This window comes from Pinus tabuliformis, chromosome 6 (assembly GCF_031772625.1).
Source record: "Pinus tabuliformis cultivar Carrire ecotype Pingquan chromosome 6, CPIR1, whole genome shotgun sequence".
NCBI lineage: Eukaryota > Viridiplantae > Streptophyta > Pinopsida > Pinales > Pinaceae > Pinus > Pinus tabuliformis.
Window position 1 is genome coordinate 1,544,260,009 of NC_142292.1, and position 12,326 is coordinate 1,544,272,334.

Here is a 12,326-nt window from a genome sequence, read left to right on the forward strand (position 1 = left end):
TGTTATCATTTAACAGTTAAATTATCATTTTACATACATTTGTTCCTACCTGTTATCGCTCAAAGTCCGAGCTTCTGCCTTGAGTCCGTGGTTCAGGTGATAGATAAACGGTTACACCGTTTACTCCTAAGCTGTTCTCGGACTGGTTACTCTATTACTCCACAACCGAAAGGTTTGAATATTTCTCACACGACGGACAGCTTCAGAGGTCTTTGACGCTGGTTGTGGGCTCAACAGGAGTGACAACTTCCAGGTATAAATTCAAATATAAACTGAGATGGAGATTCAAGAATTCTGCGAGGGCAAGATTCAATTCAAGGCGGTATGTCCTTAGAAAAACACCTGCGTAACTGTAATATCCAAGGCGATGTATCATCACACGAAAGACAACGGATTCAATAATTAATACGCACAGCAACTGCGCGTTGAGAAACGAAAGGCTAATGCGTGTTCAATAATTAACACATACAACAATTGCACATTGAGAAAAATAGAACCATCAGCACCCATATGATTTCAACATTATATAACATCGATTTCTACGGCCATGTGCAGTCACACATCTCAGAATTTGTCAAACGCAACATGTTCGTATCGAATTGAATTTTTCATATTCATATTTACAATAAAACAAACATTCACACAGAGTTTTCTTCATGGCCAGATAGGCAAATCTATGGCCCTTTTACAAACTGCCCGAAGGCTCCCAAGGAGAACCCTTGCTCACTCCTCACACTCACTCCTCACACCCACTCCTTACACCCACTCCAGTGCCTTTTAGGCTTCCTAATTTATTAAACTTAGCATGATCTAAAAATCCTAAAATCACTCAACTAAAGCTCATGCAATGCATACATATGGCAAAAGCATCCCTTCAGCTTTATTCTGTCTTTTTCCCTTGTTCTAAAATAGAAAAGCTTTCCTTATCACTTAATGGTCCATATCCATTCCTTTTGTGCCTAAAAGCTCTCCTAGTTTTATTTATTTATTTTGAAAATATCTAATAAAAGCCTAAATATTAAACTAATTCCACAACTGTATGAACCCTATGTCTATTATTTACAATAATTTCCTTTTTGGGCTGGATGCTCCCGCATCATACTCCCAAGGTAGAAAATTTTCATGATCTCCTGATCATGTGTTTAGCTCTATGTTTGCCTAGATCCCATATCTTGTACTATAACTTTCCATTTGTCGCTACTTCTGTCTGTTGTTCTTCTCCAGGTCTCCACACTTTATGCTGCTTTGCTCCACTAGCTGTACTCTTGCAATCTTTTGTTGTCTTCCTCTTGCTACTTCTGCTACTTCTCTTCTTTGCTGATGTCTTTTTCTGAGACACTTTCAGCATGATTCTTCTGATTAATTCAATTTCCTTGTCCAGTAAATCTTCAAGCTGCTGATTTCTTGCTTCTATGCTGGTCTCTGTTCTGATTTCCGCCCGATCATCCACACCCTCTTGTCTTCTGGAACAGAGAACTTCTTTTTCCTTCATTTGACTGCTCAACTCAGTCAAGTGTTCCTCAACACCTGCGATAATACCTGCATTCACAAAACACTTGTTAAAACAAAAATCATAAGGCATCAGTGCCTTACTTCCCTCTGCCAGCATCTCAGTATGCTGTTCTGAATTCTCCATCTCAATCAGCACATCAGTATGCTGATTCTCTCTGCCCAAAGAATTCTCTAAAGAACTCTCAAGACTATCAACCAGTCTTTCTCTCATACCATCTGTTTCCATGATGTCTTTCTCCTCTCGTTCACTATACTGAACTCTTTCATCTGTTGCAATCTCCTTGTCATACTCTGGATTCTCCAACAAATATTCTAATAATGCAATTTCTCTGTAGCATTGCTGAAGCATATCATCATCACCTGCATTCATACATAAACTTCCAGTTTTAACAGACTCAACTGTTGCTTCACTTACCTGTGCTACAGACTGATCCACTTCTTCTGCATCCATACGAGCTTCCTCTTGTACTGTAACACTCGCACAAGGTTGCACATCCTCCTCAGTAAAACCTGTAATCACATCACAATTGTCAGCTACAAAATACATGGTTTTACATTATCCATCTGATCTGGATTTGCCCAATAACTCAAGAAATCATCAATGATCTTCTCCTCTGTTAACTGCATGCTTATCTGTAAATCTCTTTTCTGCTGTAGCCTCTGCCACTTCACTCTCTTCCTCATCAATAATCCATGTCTCTGGTCTTTCACATTTTCCCGTAACAACTCCATCAACAGCTCAAGATGAACTGCTATCTCAGCTTTCTCTTTCTCATACTCTTCCTGAGTCAACTGCTGTCTTATGCCATTCGCCTTGGCATATTTCTTCTCTTTTTTACTCTGGCCTCTTTCTGAACCTCTGCTCTCTCCTTTATGACCTTCAGTAGTCATCTCCTTCGCCATGAGTTCCTCACCTATGAGTTGCATGAAGCCTCTACCACAGCAAACTCTCTTGCTGCCACTTACCTCACCAATCCTTCCCTCCGGATCTGGTCTTTTGGTAATCATTGGTCCTCTGCTGGAACCTTTCGAGCATCCTCTACTGCTCCTGTAGGCTTCTCTCATCTGCAACTTTATTCAACCTCTGTTGAATCTTTAGGTTCTGCCACATTCACTTAGAATCCTTTGCTGGACTCCTTTATCACTGCACTCTAGCTGTGATCTACTTCTTCCTGCTGAGATTTCTTCACTATGCCTGTAAATCAAATTATCAAGCATAACCTTTAAACCAGAGATAAATAATACCTGTCAGCTCACCTTTCAAGATCCTGTTGATCTTGTTTCACTTCATCATCCGCACTGCATCTCTGTGCTGCAATATTCATCAGTTCCAAAATCCGACATTCATTCATCACATGCAATTAACTTAACTAAAAAAACTTGAATCTTCAACCAGAACTATTCTAGCTCTGATACCACCTGATGCAGCCCAGGCCGCTCCCAGGCCGCTTCTACCAGGACCTTCGACAACCGTGCATGTAAAACATGCACCTCAATACACACCAGAGCGTACACTTAAATTTCTGGATGCTTATCTCAGGATGTTGTAATCTCAAGATTTAAAAAGAACCGAGCTTGTCTAACACACAATGCTATAAAAACCATACTTGTTTTACACACAGTGCTCTTCATGAAATTCTTTAAAAGAAGCATACAATATGTGGACTTACGCACACAATGTATATGTATATCCATGTTATATACACCCACAATATATTCTCCCTTCATCTTTGATATCGGCGTCGGTTATATAGGCTGGACTTTGCCATGGGCAAAGACTCGTATATTATGGATCGATGCTATATGTATTTCTCTACTCTCCATGCTGGGTTTGGGACGATATATATACAAGTCGCTAATGCGTATTCCTCATATGTCTGCCCACTTACTTACGCACATCCGTAGTCTATCTTTACTTTGGTATGGGCGCAACTCTTCCAGGACTAATTGCTGCGTATATTCGCCTTATTTAACTGTTGAAATCTGTTATCATTTCACAATTAAATTATCATTTTACATACATTTGTTCCTACCTGTTATCACTCAAAGTCTGAGCTTCTGCCTTGAGTCCGCGGTTCAGGTGATAGATAAATGGTTATACCATTTACTCCTAAGCTGTTCTCGGCCTGGTTACTCTATTACTCCACAACCGAAAGGTTTGAATATTTCTCACACGACGGACAGCTTCAGAGGTCTTTGACGCTGGATGTGGGCTCAATAGGAGTGACAACTTCCAGGTATAAATTCAAATATAAACTGAGATGGAGATTCAAGAATTCTGCGAGGGTAAGATTCAATTCAAGGCGGTATGTCCCCAGAAAAACACCTACGTAACTGTAATATCCAAGGCGATGTATCATCACACGAAAGACAACGGATTCAATAATTAATACGCACATCAACTGCGCGTTCAGAAACGAAAGGCTAATGTGTGTTCAATAATTAACACATACAACAATTGCACATTGAGAAAAATAGAACCATCAGCACCCATATGATTTCAACATTATATAACATCGATTTCTGCGGCCATGTGCAGTCACACATCTCAGAATTTGTCAAACGCAACATGTTCGTATCGAATTGAATTTTTCATATTCATATTTACAATAAAACAAACATTCACACAGAGTTTTCTTCATGGCCACATAGGCAAACTGATGGCCCTTTTACAAACTGCCCGAAGGCTCCCAAGGAGAACCCTTGCTCACTCCTCACACTCACTCCTCACACCCACTCCTTACACCCACTCCAATGCCTTTGAGGCTTCCTATTTTATTAAACTTAGCATGATCTAAAAATCCTAAAATCACTCAACTAAAGCTCATGCAATGCATACATATGGCAAAAGCATCCCTTCAGCTTTATTCTGTCCTTTTCCCTTTTCTAAAATAGAAAAGCTTTCCTTATCACTTAATGATCGATATCCATTCCTTTTGTGCCTAAAAGCTCTCCTAGTTTTATTTATTTATTTTGAAAATATCTAATAAAAGCCTAAATATTAAACTAATTCCACAACTGTATGAACCCTATGTCTATTATTTACAATAATTTCCTTTTTGGGCTGGATGCTCCCGCATCATCTACAATGGCTCTTTCTCTATTGAATGAAGAGGCAAATTCCATGGCTGTTAACTCATTGTGCCCACTGAATTTTTCTAAGAGTGTTAACCACTGTTTTGCCCTAAATATTTCTATGCAGTCACTATGCACTTTGGAAGGGTCGAATTGTTTTGGCTCTGTTCTTTTTGCCATGAGAAAAAATTAAAATTTACCTCTTTTTACCCTGTGTTGTAAGAAAAATGTTATTATGAGAAACATTTACTTCTTTTACCCTGTGCTGTAAGAAAAATTTACCAAAATTTTTGCAAGAAAATTACCTGGGCCTCTGCTGTCCTGTATGCTATTCGTATGCTTTTTTTATCTCTATTGAAATGAAGGCGCTATTGTTTTTGGATTGAAGGCCTCATTTCAACTAGTTATGTCGACTTTTCCTTAGGCTGTGGCCCTTCCTATTTGTATGTTGACATTGTTATTGTCAACATACTCATAACCATATACGCAAATCTCTAGAGATAGGGTTCTTCAGTCATTTGGGGTTTTTGTTTTTAAGGAACAGAGCAACGTTTTCTAAATTCGGCTCTCAACAATAAACATGACACAACATTCCTTCACCTCATCGTATGCATTAATGATGGATTCCTCTGTTCTCATATGGCGTGCAATTATGGAATGAGTGCTTGGCTTCTTCACTTATCATCTAAATTTCCTTCAATTTCTTGACACTGCGTTTACATTATGAGTCTTTGGTTCCTTCATCCAGAATTTTAATTGAATGTTGAGCCCCTGTCTACTTCAGTGTTTGGATGATGATAACCTCTGCCTACACAACGTTTACTTAATGATAATCCCGAGGGCTTATGAGCAGTGGTCATATATAATTGAAATGATGAGATTGGGTATGTTATAATGAACTCAGGCAACAAATCGTGAGAGCTACGGATCATTATGATATCTCTGAACTAGCCGTTAGTCCTTATTTATGATGAAATTTTATCATCACACCCTTTTTCGATCATTTTTCTTATGTTCTAGATTTAAAATTTTTATGTTGAAAACCATAAATTTTTTATAGATCCATCATCATTTTGACTTGATGCTGTTCTTCAAAATGCTGATCTGTAGCTACTAAGTTATGGCTTCTGATATGTAGTTGTTAACTTAATTAGCTCTGAGTATGCATGCTTAGTAGGTCTGTTGGCATATATGACTGTAGGTTGAATTGGTTGAATTAGAAGAGTATGTATAGGATAAAAGATAAGCTTTAAGGATTAGGTTTAGGGATATGTACAAGATATAAAATAGAACTAATGTATGGGATAAAAATATGATATGTTATATGATAGAAACATAGTTTTTAAAAAGTAGGAATGACTCCTACGGGATATAAAAATGAACATATATGATATAGGATAGGCTGAATATTAGAAACTAAAATCAATTAAAATCATGAACAGCTATTTAAAAATTGGAATTAATGAAAGAAATTAAAAGTATTCATCCTAAGGACCCATGTTTAGTTTCTTTTTGTTATGGAAATCATTGAAGTGAGTTTGACTGATCCATTCTCAAAGACTTCAATGATTTCTTAAGGACCCACACAATGGTTGTAAATTTGGCTTTGTACTCTTTGAATTTTGAGTCAAAGAATAATGCCCAGTCACCAACTTGAAACTCTTTCTTCTTACTTAACTTATCATGCCACTGTCCCCTCTGTTGTTGTATCATTGTTCTCCTTTCCACTACTTGCTGTCTCATCTTGTCCTGGTGATTCAATTGTATGATTCTTTCTTGCTGTGCTTCAGAGAGGTCTATTCCTAAGTCTACAACCAGTTTGTAAGTATGTATTTGAAACTCTATTGGCAGCATGACTTCTTTGCCATACACTAGCTGATAAGGTGTAAACCCTGTTGTGTTTTTCCAGGTGATTCTATATACCTAAAGTTCTTCATTGAGATTTTCTACCCAATCTTTCCTGTTTGTTGCCATTGTTTTAGTCATGATCCATTCTAATGTCTTGTTTGTAGATTCCACTTGGCCATTGGCTTGTGGATGGTAGGGTGTACTCCTTCTGTGTTTGATTTTTTACTTATCAGTGATTTCTTGAACCAGTCTAGAAGTGAATTGAGTCCCTTGGTCCATTACTATCTCTCTGGGCACTCCATATATAACAAAGATTTCTTCAAAAAGGAAATTGACTACTGTTTGTTCAGTTGCCCTTACAAATGCCTTTGCTTCAGCCCATTTAGTCACATAATTGGTACATACAAGAATGTACTTCTTATCTTTGGATGGTGGATTGATGGGTCCAACAAAGTCTAGAGCCCATTTTTCAAATGGCTCTAGATGTACTTGTGGTTGTAGTGGCATTGCATTGGAGGTGGTTGGTCTACCCATGCGTTGGTAGCTGTCACAACTTCTTACATACTTCTTTGAATCTTTGAAAATTGATGGCCAATAGTAGCCAAGGCTAAGAATTTTGTGTGTTGTCCTTTTGGCTGCAAAATGGCCACCACAAGGTTGATCATGGCATGATTTTAGTATGTCAATAATTTCATCCTCTCTAATGCATCTTCTAATAATCATATCATAACCAGTATAAAAAAAATCGCCATTAACCCATGAATATCTTGCACTTTGTTTGATGAGTCTTTTCTTCTCCTTTGAGCTGAAAGATGGAGGTACTTTTCCTGTGGACAAGTAATTAGCTAAATCAACATACCATGGAGTTAATACTGAAATTGCAAACAAGTGTTCATCAAGAAATGAATCTTCAACTGGAACAACTTCACTTGGATTTTGTAGTCTAGAAAAGTAATCTGCTACCTGGTTCTCTTTCCCTGGTCTATCCAGTATGGTGAGATTAAATTCCTGTAGTAAGAGTAACCATCTGGTGATCCTGCCATTAGTAATAGGTTTGTTCATTAAGTATCTAATGGTGGAGTGGTCAGTGTGAACGAGGACTTCATATCCAGTTATGTAGTGACGAAATTTGTTCACCACATGTATAATTGCAAGCATTTCCTTTTCAGTTACTGTGTAGTTGAGTTCAGCAGGAGTCAAATTTTTACTGATAAAGTAAATGGCATAAGTTAAAGCATCTTCTTTCTGCCCTAATGAAGCCCCTATTGCTGTATCGGATGCATCAGTTGAGATGTGAAAAGGTAAAGTCCAATTGGGTCCCCTCAAAACTGGAGCAGTGCTTAGTTTCTCCTTAAGTTTCTCAAATGCATTTTGACAAGCCTCATTCCAATTGAAAGATAAATATTTTGCAAGAAGCTTAAACAAAGGCAAAGCTATTCTACTAAAATTTTCAATAAATCTCCTATAATAGCTTGCATAACCAAGAAAGCTTCTTACGTCTTTTTGAATTGTTGGAATTGGCAATTTGACAATAATTTGAATTTTGATTTGATCTACCTTGATTCCCTCGGGAGAAATATGATGTCCTAAGACTATTCCCTCATTCATCATCATATAACATTTTTCATTGCTTAAAGACAAGCTGGTTTCTATACATCATTGTAAGACTTTCTCAAGGTTTTGCAAAGAATTGTCAAACGAATCACCATATACTGAAAAATCATCCATATATACCTCAACACATTCGTGGACCAGACCAACAAAAAATGCTAATACTGCTCTCTGAAATGTTGCTAGAGCATTGCATAAGCCAAATGGTAGCACATTGTAAGCATACGTGCCCTAGGGACAGGTAAATGTTGTTTTTTCTTGGTCTTTTGAGGCTATGCTAATCTGATTATAACTGCTAAAATCATCCAAGAAGGAAAATGACATTTTTCCAGCTAATGTATCCAAAACTTGGTCAATAAATAGTAATGGAAAATAGTCTTTAAGGGTGGCTTTATTCAGTTCTCTGTAGTCAACACAAACTCGCCACTTACCATTTTTCTCGAGGACTAATACTATTGGAGATACCCACTGGCTGCCAGAAATGGGGTAGATGAACTTTACTTTTAGTAACTTCTACAATTCGTCTCTTACAATCTCTTTGAGCATAGGGTTCATCCATCTCTGTGGCTGCCTCACTGGCTGAATACTAGTGTCTGTATAGATATGGTGAGTGCAAGTTTCTGGGCGAATTCCCTGCATGTTAGTGTAGTCCCAAGCAAATGACTTTTGGTATTTGATAAGAAAATCAAGCAATTTCCATTCCCGAGATGTTTCTAGAAATTCCCCAATGTTCAATGTTTTTCCTCGACTGATTTCTATAGTATTTCTTTGTGTGTTTGTAATGGAGTTGATTGGAAATATATCTTCAAATAATGCTTTCAGAAAATACATGGTACAAGTCTCTTGAAATCTTTGTGACAATATTTGATCTATAGCAGTGTATTGTTCATTTCTCAACTCCTTTGAAACATCAGGTTGAGAGAGACATTTCCACTAAATCTTCATTATTGTCTTCCCCTAAATCATACATTTGATTGATGCTTAAAACATAGTATATTTCTTCCCTATCATTGTATTTGTCATCAAGCCATAGGTTTTGTGCTACTGTTGGAGCTTGTGCTGATGGGTACAAGGTAAGTTTCTTTCTCTCCGTGCCTCTAGAAATGATCATGTTACTAGATCTACACCTAATGAATGCATCAGCAGTTGCTAGCCATGGTCTGCCAAGTATGAGTGGGTGTCCTCCTAAGTTTGATTTTTGCTGGAGTACTAATAAATCAACTAGATAGTCCCAAGAGTCCAGTGAAACAATTATATCTTCCAGTATCCCTTCAGGAATGACTTTAAAGCTATCTGCTAATTCCAAAACAATCGGGGTTGACTGTAAATTTGTTAGCTGCAAAATTTTTCGTTGTGTCCAATGTCATTACATTTATTGAGCTCCTAGTCAATAAGAGTGTCTGGAATTGAAATTTTGTTGATAATTACTGTGACTCTAGGTATGCCTGGGTCAACATATTTTTCCATGGAAATGACATTTGACATTAAGCCAGCTAAATTGCCAATAACATGTATTGTTTATGGATCAAATCTTTTCTTTGCAGGTTTTTTGAGACAGAGTTCTTTAAAGGCTTTGGTATAAATTGGAAGATCCTTGATTGCGTGGAGTAATGGAATTTTTACATACACATTTATCAATTCATCAAGAACATCAAATTGTGGAAATTGTATGGGTAATTTTGGTTGAAGTAACCATTCTGGAAATGGAGGTAATTGTACCGTTTTGATTTGTTGACCCTGTTCTGGATTGTTTTGTTTGCTATGTGTTGGATCAATTTTTTTGTTGTGTGTTGGTATTTCTTGTTCATCAATTTGACTCTTTTTTTGTGACTGCGTTGGAACAGGTGGAGGTTCCTTTTGCAGAATTCAACCTGACCTTAGTTCAATGTTTTGCAGTGGCAGAGTTGGGTACAATGGTCCTTCATCCACGCTGTAAGATGGTCTATCTATTCAGTTGTTTGGGTTAGCTATGGGTTGAGCTGGTAGCTGTGTGGGTTTAGGAGGTTGATTGGATGGTAATTGTAGCTGTGGTGAATTTATTTGTGGAGGAGTAGGTAAGGTTTGTTGAGGATTTTGTTGTTGATAAGCAACTGGTTGCTGAGGGTATTGTTGTGGATATGGCTGAGAATATTGTTGCTGATAGTGTTGGGGATATGGCTAAGGAAATGGTTGCTGATATTGCTTAGGTGGTTGTTGAGAAAATTGCTGAGGATAGGAATATCCTTTCCATCCTTTTTGTGGATAAGTTTGTCGCTATTGATTAAACCAATTTTTCCAAGGCATAGGAACATTCCAAAATTTTTGAACATGCACGTTATAATTTGCTGGATTTATATTTTGAAACATACCTGGAGGTCTTGTCTGCCATGGCCTTCTAGCTCCCATGAAATAGATGTTCTCCATTTCTGCGTTGGCTTCCGAATTATAGTTCTGCAAAACTTTCATCTTTATGCAATCATTAGTGTCATGATTTTCTGTACAAAACCCAGAAATCTGCACATTATCTAAATGACATTCTTTCAAAGCATGTTTTCTTTTGCATTTGGGATAGAATATAGATAACTCTTGTTCTTTTTCATCTTGTCTTTTCTTTGCTTTTAAAGTGTCTATTTGATTCCCCAAAGTACTTAAAAGGTTTTTTTTTTAATCTTCAAATAGACTGCCTAGTTCAGCTCTAGTGATATTCCTGTTGCAGATTTGATGATCTTAGATGTCATAACTCTTCTTCTATTTCTTGCCCTACTTCTGGAGTACTTCTGACACAAGTCACCAATCTCATCAAAAGGTAAATTAGAAATGTCCCATTTACCCATGAGATTGTGGTCATCTAGATATTCATCCCAGATTCCATTAAGAAATATTGTTCGAATAAGATCAACAAACATGGCTCTATGTTTTGATTTTTGTATATTATATGAAAATCTTTCCAAGTATTCCTCTAAGGTTTCATCTTCTTGTTGATTCATTCTAAAGATGTAATATTTAGAATCTTTTGATTGACAGTAAGGTTGATACTTCTTCAAAAAGGTTTTTCCCATGTTATCCTAATCAGTGACTAAATGTTCACCTAATCCCATGAACCACATAAGTGCTGCTGCTTTTAATGTAGCAGGAAAAAGTCGAAGTCTATGTGCATCATTGGTATATCCATAGGTTTGGCATACTATGTCAAACTCAAACAAAAACGAATCAGGGTCTTCATATGCCATACCATAAAAGTTGGTAATATAGATGGTAGTCTATTTTTCATTTTAATTTCCTCATCCATATACTCTCCTCTATCTTGAATTGGAAATTTAAATGTGGATTCCTCCGCCTTTGATGGATTTTGATTTCCTCCAAACAGAGTATCATTTCCTTGTTTTTCTTCATTCTCCCTTTGTCTTCTCCTTTCTTCCATTTGTCTCTCATACTCTCTTAGTTGTTCTGCAGTAGGTCCTCTGGATCCTCCATCTTCAGCCATTGTAATGTGACTTGTCTAAGGTTTCTATCTCTTCTTCCTGTTCTGGTTCTTGAGGAACAATATGTTCAAGGATAGGATGTTGGATTCTTGTATTACTCTCTTTTAGTTTCCATACTATATAAGTCTCAGGTATATATCTTTTCTTTGCCTCATGAGCTAGTAGGATTTGTCTTTCAACGAGAGTAAGTCTTTGGCTTGATCTTTGTTTTTCCTCAACTTTTTCCACAGTAATTTTTCCAGTTGGTGTTGTGTACTCAATCATTTCTAATGGTTCTGCTCCTAACGGCACCAAAATGTTTGGATTTTACTTACTAACGTAACTTAAGCTTTTAATTCCTTTATCAACCCGAGAAAGTACACTTAGAGACACTCATCTAATGTATATAGATCTAGAAGGATCTAGGATTCTAATGATAGCCTAGTGAAATGAAATTAACAATGCTCTCTTACAAGAGGTCCTTCCTTGTATTTTCAAGCACCTAAGAATCAATTTAGATGAAAACAAATCTAATGAAATTCTGATTGATTAGGTAACAAAAACAGAGTATTAATTCCTTTGTTAGGGGTTCTACAATTCCTTTACAAGAATTTTATTCTATAGAGTCCCTCTCAAAACAATTTCTATAGCTTAGCTATTCAAATCAATATTCAAGATGAGTAGTTCTAGAAATCAAATAGCAAGTGATTCCTTTACAAGATTCATTCAGCTAATTACTAATTGAATTCTGCATTCCAAATCATGAATTATGAATTAACCCTGAAATCAAAATCATGAGATAACAAGCATGTTTGTTAATCCATAAAATGGATATTGGTT

The 12,326-nt window shown here is 36.9% G+C and overlaps 1 pseudogene; it reads right to left on the reverse strand.

The window, feature by feature from the left end:
- The window catches only part of LOC149264612 (26S proteasome non-ATPase regulatory subunit 1 homolog B-like), a 34,754-nt pseudogene extending 23,823 nt beyond the window's left edge, over positions 1-10,931 (reverse strand).
- Between the last annotated feature and the right edge of the window lie 1,395 nt (positions 10,932-12,326).